We start from the raw sequence: 6,631 nt of genomic DNA, 5'->3' as shown, positions 1-6,631 counted from the left end.
TCAAGAGGAGCTGGCAGTATCAGGTTACACTGACGTGGGTTTTGAGACTGATGAGGATGAGAACCAGTCATAGTTTGGTTATGTATTTATCCTGAATGGTGGTGCGTTAGTTAGAGGTCCTCGAAGTAGCCAACCATTATCGATTCTACAACGGAAGCTGAGTACATAGCTGCATGTGATGCTGCAAAAGAAGCATTTTGGATCAAGAAGTTCATAACTGACTTAGGTGTAGTTCCCAATATCCTAGGTGCAGTTGATGTTTTCTGTGACAACAACGGTGCTATAGCACAAGCACTAAAGCCTCGATCACACAAAAGATCCAAACATGTACTTAAAAAGTATCACCTCACTCGAGAGATCCAAGCAAGAGGTGACATTATATTGCAGAGGGTTGACACTGAGAAAAATGTCGCAGATTCATTTACCAAGGCACTTGCACAGTGCCTATATGATGGTCATACTATATCCCTAGGGATTAGGGCATTGCCTGCTTATCAATGTATATATATGTTTAGTGAAAGAACATTATTTATATTATCAATATTTATAAAACTTAGAAAATTTTATAAAACAATGGAATTATTTAATTTTTCTTTTGTTATTAGGAGATTGAATATTGTGTTTTATTCGATAGATATATTTTTGTCTAAATATTTTTATTGTGAGGATATTAAAATATTTGTTCCAATATCAGTTTTTAATTTTTAGTTTGACCAAGTTGTCAATGATTATGCTCGTGGTTAACCAAGGTTTCTAGCCACATATGCACTACATCGAAAAGCCCTTCAGATGACCATTTAAAACCGTCGTGATGTGAATCTGATTACGCGGATGCGAAAATCAAACCCAACTTATGTTTGCCCGATCGTTGAATTAAGTTAAACACACAAAGCTAAAGAAATCAGATTGGTTTTGTAAGCAATTCAGATTCTAATAAAACAAAGCTAAGGAAGGTGGCAATAAGTTCACCAACCCAAACAAATAACTCGAACAATCATATCAGTATGAAACTGATGCAACCTTTCGAATTGGATGAAAGAACCTGTGACGGGGTTGATTCTCAAACTCCTAGCCTTGACGATTGATCACGATCAAAATAATAAACAAGAAATCAAATATTTCAAGAACAATAATCAAATTTTTATAAAACTTAGTCTCAAATTTGTACATCCCCTTGGGGCTATTATATAAACCCTTGAAAATAGTCCTAATTGGAAAAGGAAAGAAGGAAAAACAAATTTCCTTGTTATACTAGGATTAGGAAGCTGAAATCCTACTAAAATAAGGAAAACTAAATATTCTAAACAGAAAACAAATAAAAGAAAATTCCTAAACACTTATTTAAACCTTAATAAACAAACGATCCTATGTATTTTAAATCTGGAAGAAAACTAAGCTCATTTAATTACAAGACTTAGCCCAAATAATTTCAAAATTAGATAAAGATCTCAATGGGTTAAATATATGCCTAACATATATATGTCCAAAACTCACTTTAAATAAATCAATTTGGACCAGCCTTGTACAACAAAAAAAATAAGGCTAAGTTTCATGTGCTTGGACTTGAACTAGAGTTACTGAACTAGTTTCTTCCTTCAAGCCCACTTGACAAGTTGTTGGTGCTTCCTGAATTGTTCGAAATGTCATTCATTAAATAATTCAGTGCTTCACGTAACTTCTTTGCTCTAGACCTTGTAATCGGACCGATAGGAATATGTAAAGGATCATGCTTTAGCTTCTCATCGTGCTTCATCATTTGTGTATCTTGCTGATTCGAAATCATGTCGTCCCGCAAAAAAAAAACTATCATGGGGCTCGCTGCCGTCTGATGGACCTTCAGACGACGGTTGGGTTCTGTCATATGAAGGCACGTCACAGGACATAAGCCTATTTGTAGGTTGTCATATTACATGTGTTACGATGCCAGCTTATTTATTATTAATGTCACCTATATGGTCATTGCATGACATCCTAATAATTAAAAACGTCAATGAGATATATGGTAAATTGGGATATTGGTATTTGTGATGATAGTTTGTATAATAATTTGTGTCATTGTAGCTTGGTTCAGATGAGATAGGTCTTAATCAATTATGTCAATGGATTTGTTTTCAGATTACATATTCGTTTATTTTTTTGTCTTCCTATTATTGTTTAAATCATATTTTTTAATTAAATATGGCTCTTTGCTTTCATCTTCGAATGAATTTCTGGTTTTTACCTGAATAATGAAACATACTCAAATAAACATGAAATTCTGCATATCAATGGTTTTAAATTAATTGGAGGCCAATGCTCGTAATTTGTTCACATTTGTACAAATAAATTTCTGAATGCAATATCCAATGGGAAACAAAATCGATCTTGATGTATCTGCATATTTTAAAGTTATTATTAGGCCTGAAATCCCTAAGTCTTGATATCTGCAAAACCAAAAGCAGGTTATTAATACACTAACATCATTTCACAAAACCCTAAATGCACTACCCTTTCCCCTTCCACGACCTTTCACTTAGCCACTCTCAAACCAGTATAAATTTTAAGCTTTTCACTCGTTCAGTTCTACAACATTCTATACATTTAGACCCAGAAAACTTACACTGTATAATGGCTTCTCTTGGACGTGTTTAGAGATCGATCTTATTGGACTAATGAAAATTATACCAGGAGAACCCAGGGTGGATTATCGCCATCGAAGGTATTACTGTCAATCCATATTTTCTTCTTTCTTCCTGATTTCATCTTTCTACCTGTAATGATTCTTCTAATCTTTGATGCTAACATGTCCTCTAGATGAAAACATGTTACAATAGGAAGTCAAGTTAAGAGGCCCCCAATACACCCCCTATGCAGGGGGTGTATTTCAAATCCGAATCCGCTACCATTTGGAGTTCTCAGCCACACTTGTAATAGTAATAACACACTACGCCAAAACCCTTTTCAGATGAAGGTTAAAAATCGTCGTCCCGCGAGATATAAATCTGTCACGGGGCTCGCTGCCGTCTATTGCACCTTCAGACGACGGTCAGGTTCTGTCATGTTTCGTCATCACACATGACATTAGCCTATTTTATTAATGTCATCTTACCCTTTTTACGATGCAGCTTATTTATTACTGCCATCACCTTTAATGTCATCACATGACATTCTAATAATTAAAACCGTCAAGTTAGCGTGTGGGAAATTGGCATATTGAATTTGAGATGACAGTTCGTATAATAATTTTTGCCGTTATAGCCTGTTTAGATGGCATAGGTCTTAATCAATCATGTCAAAGGATTTTTTTTCAGATGACAGATACGTTTATTTTAATGTCTTTTTATTGCTATTTAGATGACATTTTTAAAAATTAAAATGCCTCTTTTTGCCTTCTTCTTCGTTTGAATTTCTGGTTTTTATACCTGAATGCTGAAACATACTAAAATATGAAGATGAAATTCTGTATATCAATGGTTTTAATTTTATTGGAGACCAATACTCATAATATGTTTACATTTGTGCCTATAACGTCAATCCATATCTTGAATAACCAATACATTTCTGAATTAAAACACAAAAAGAACAACCAACAATCTTCCATAATGTCAATCCATATCTTGGAGTAATAGTTAGACCTATAATCCCAAAGGTCTTGGTATCTGCAAAAGCCAAGCAGGTCATTAATATTACACATAACCCTAAACTCAGTAATTACGTAGACCCTTCCCCTTTCACAGCCTTTCACTTACCACAATCATATCACTATAATATGCATCATAATCATTCAGAATCCATACCTTCAACAACTAGAAAACTTACGATGTAACAATGGATCCAAATGTTGAAACTCCACAAGAGATAATTGCTGACTTGGAGAAATTGTACATAGAGAACCTAGAGTGGCTTCTGGCCATCGATGATACGTAATGTCAATCCATAGTTGTTCTGTAACTCTTCCTGGTTTCTTCTGTGTATTTCTAATGATTCTTCTTAGATGATAACTTAAAGGTCCTCTCAATGGTAACTTCTTCAAATGGTCGATCAGAATGAAAGGCCCCTAATACACCCCATATGAAAGGGGTGTATTTGAAATCAGAGTCAGCTACCCTCCGGATTTCCCAAACAGTCTTGCAAGAGTAAATATTAACTCAGATTAGTAAGATATAATCACCTACATGAAACATACACTAATAAATCTCTCCTCTTATTCTCAGTTTCACTTTTGGAATAGGATATATCATCCTAACGTGGCTCCTCAGGGGTTGATTCGTCTTCCCCGTATCCTTAATACCCATCACTTATCCACTGCCACGGTATAATGCAATCATTTATCTATTTCATTTGATAAACATACAACATCATATTTTTGATCTAATTATTCTATGCATTTTGTAGTGTCTGTGGCACCTATATGATCTACTTCTACAGCCCCACAGTGAGGAGCCATATCCTGGGCAAGAAGCAGTTGCTGAGCAATACCGCAGCAATAGGGAAGAGTATGAGGGGCTCGCCCGGATATGGACTGAGGAGTATGCAAAGTGGATATGAGGGTGTCCAAATCTCCTAAGCTATCTTGAGCGAGGGAAAGGAGAATCGAAAGGCAATGCGAGCTCCAAATGTGGTTCTCATTCCAATTCGAAATTTCCTTTCTCCACTCAAAATAGTTAAGGAGATTTGTACCTTTAATTCCAACCGAAAGGCAACACTCATCCCCCCCTTTGTAATATAACGTAGAGCTTTGCTATTCAGTTCGTATGTCTGTGCAAGTAGACTAAACTGACCCTTTTATAATGCTCATTCCACTTGGGTTGTACTCGTTGTACTCTGAACTTGGTAATGAGGGTTATGATGTTGTCACCATAAGGGGCTCTGTTTGTACTGAATATGAGGGTGTTCAAATCTCCTAAGCTGTATTGGCTAAGTGAAAGGAGAATCGAAAGGCAATGTGAGCTCCAAATGTGGTTCTCATTCCAATTCCAAATTTCCTTTCACTAGTCAAAACAGCTAAAGAGCTTTGGACCGTCAATTACAACCGAAAGGCAACACTCATCCCCCCCTTTTGTAATATAACGTAGAGCTTTGTTATTCATGAGTTCGTATGTCTGTGCAAGTATACTAAACTGACCCTTTTATAATGCTCCTTCCACTTGGGTTGTACTCGTTGTACTCTGAACTTGGTAATGAGGATTATGATGCTGACACCACAAGGGACTCTATTTGTGCTGAATATGAGGGTGTTCAAATCTCCTAGGCTGTCCTGACTAAGTGAAAGGAGAATCGAAAGGCAATGTGAGCTCCAAATGTGGTTCTCATTCCAATTCCAAATTTCCTTTCACTAGTCAAAACAGCTAAGGAGCTTTGGACCGTCAATTACAACTGAAAGACAACACTCATCCCCCCCCCCTTTTGTAATATAACGTAGAGCTTTGCTATTCAGTTCGTATGTATGTGCAAGTAGACTAAATTGACCCTTTTACGATGCTTCTTCCACTTGGGTTGTACTCGTTGTACTCTGAACTTGGTAATGAGGTTTATGATGCTGACACCACAAGGGATTCTGTTTGTGCTGAATGCATCATAAACCTATCACCATGTTTAATGTTGTTGTTACGATATCAAACCGAGTGGAAAGGAACATAATAAGAGTATGGCCAATGCACATACATAACCCTTTACGTAGAGCTTGTTATTCAGTTCGTATGTATATGTATATTCTATCTAATCAAAATATATCTTATCATTTGCAAGCCATATCAGTACATGCAATTAGCCTAAATTTACCCTTTAATACATGCTTCATACATGCTCAATGACCCTTTTAGAATGTTCCTTTAATACTTGATGCATGATTAAGGTATATTGTAAACGAATTCAGAATCCTTACTTATCAGCATAACTCATGTTCAAATAAAAATGAGTCAGTTGAGTTCATAACATTTTCAGCTTTAAAAGTATGCCTAACATGCTATAACTAGACAACTTATTCAAGTAGACATATGTATATTCAAGTGAACATGCTATAACAAGTAGGCATAAACATTATTTCACTCAATGAACATTCATAGCATAAAAGTATGGCCAATCACAACAACATCATACATGTAACTAATAAGCTACATGCCCAAATGAACAATCGTACACATACTCATACAGAACATCAAACATAAACATTAACAGAACATCAAACATAAACATGTTTCATACACATACACATACACATACTCAATCACTTCTAGCAGTATAACTCATATGTGTAAGAGTATTGTCAATCACAATGAACATTCAAAGCTTTAGAGTATGCCTAATCAGTCATATGCTTAATGATCATTCATACATAAACTCTATGAGTCCTAGCTTCCTAAACAGTTATATCTAACCAATCAGTTCATACCAATCATTTCATCATCACCCACAACATCATACATATATGTAATCGTTCAGTTCAAACCCACATAACAATATATATACTAAATCAGGGTAGTTTCCTAAATCAATGAGTTCTAGGTTCCTAAACAGTACATCAAACATACTCAATCACTTCTAAAGGCATGACCAATCAGTTCAAACCAACATAACATTAATATATATTCATTAAGTTAAAGAAATCTTCCCATATGCTAAAGGCATGAACCGATTGACAATCTCTTCAGTC

Source organism: Euphorbia lathyris, chromosome 2 (assembly GCF_963576675.1).
Source record: "Euphorbia lathyris chromosome 2, ddEupLath1.1, whole genome shotgun sequence".
In the NCBI taxonomy this organism is placed as follows: domain Eukaryota; kingdom Viridiplantae; phylum Streptophyta; class Magnoliopsida; order Malpighiales; family Euphorbiaceae; genus Euphorbia; species Euphorbia lathyris.
Note: the sequence above shows the minus strand (reverse complement) of the source record.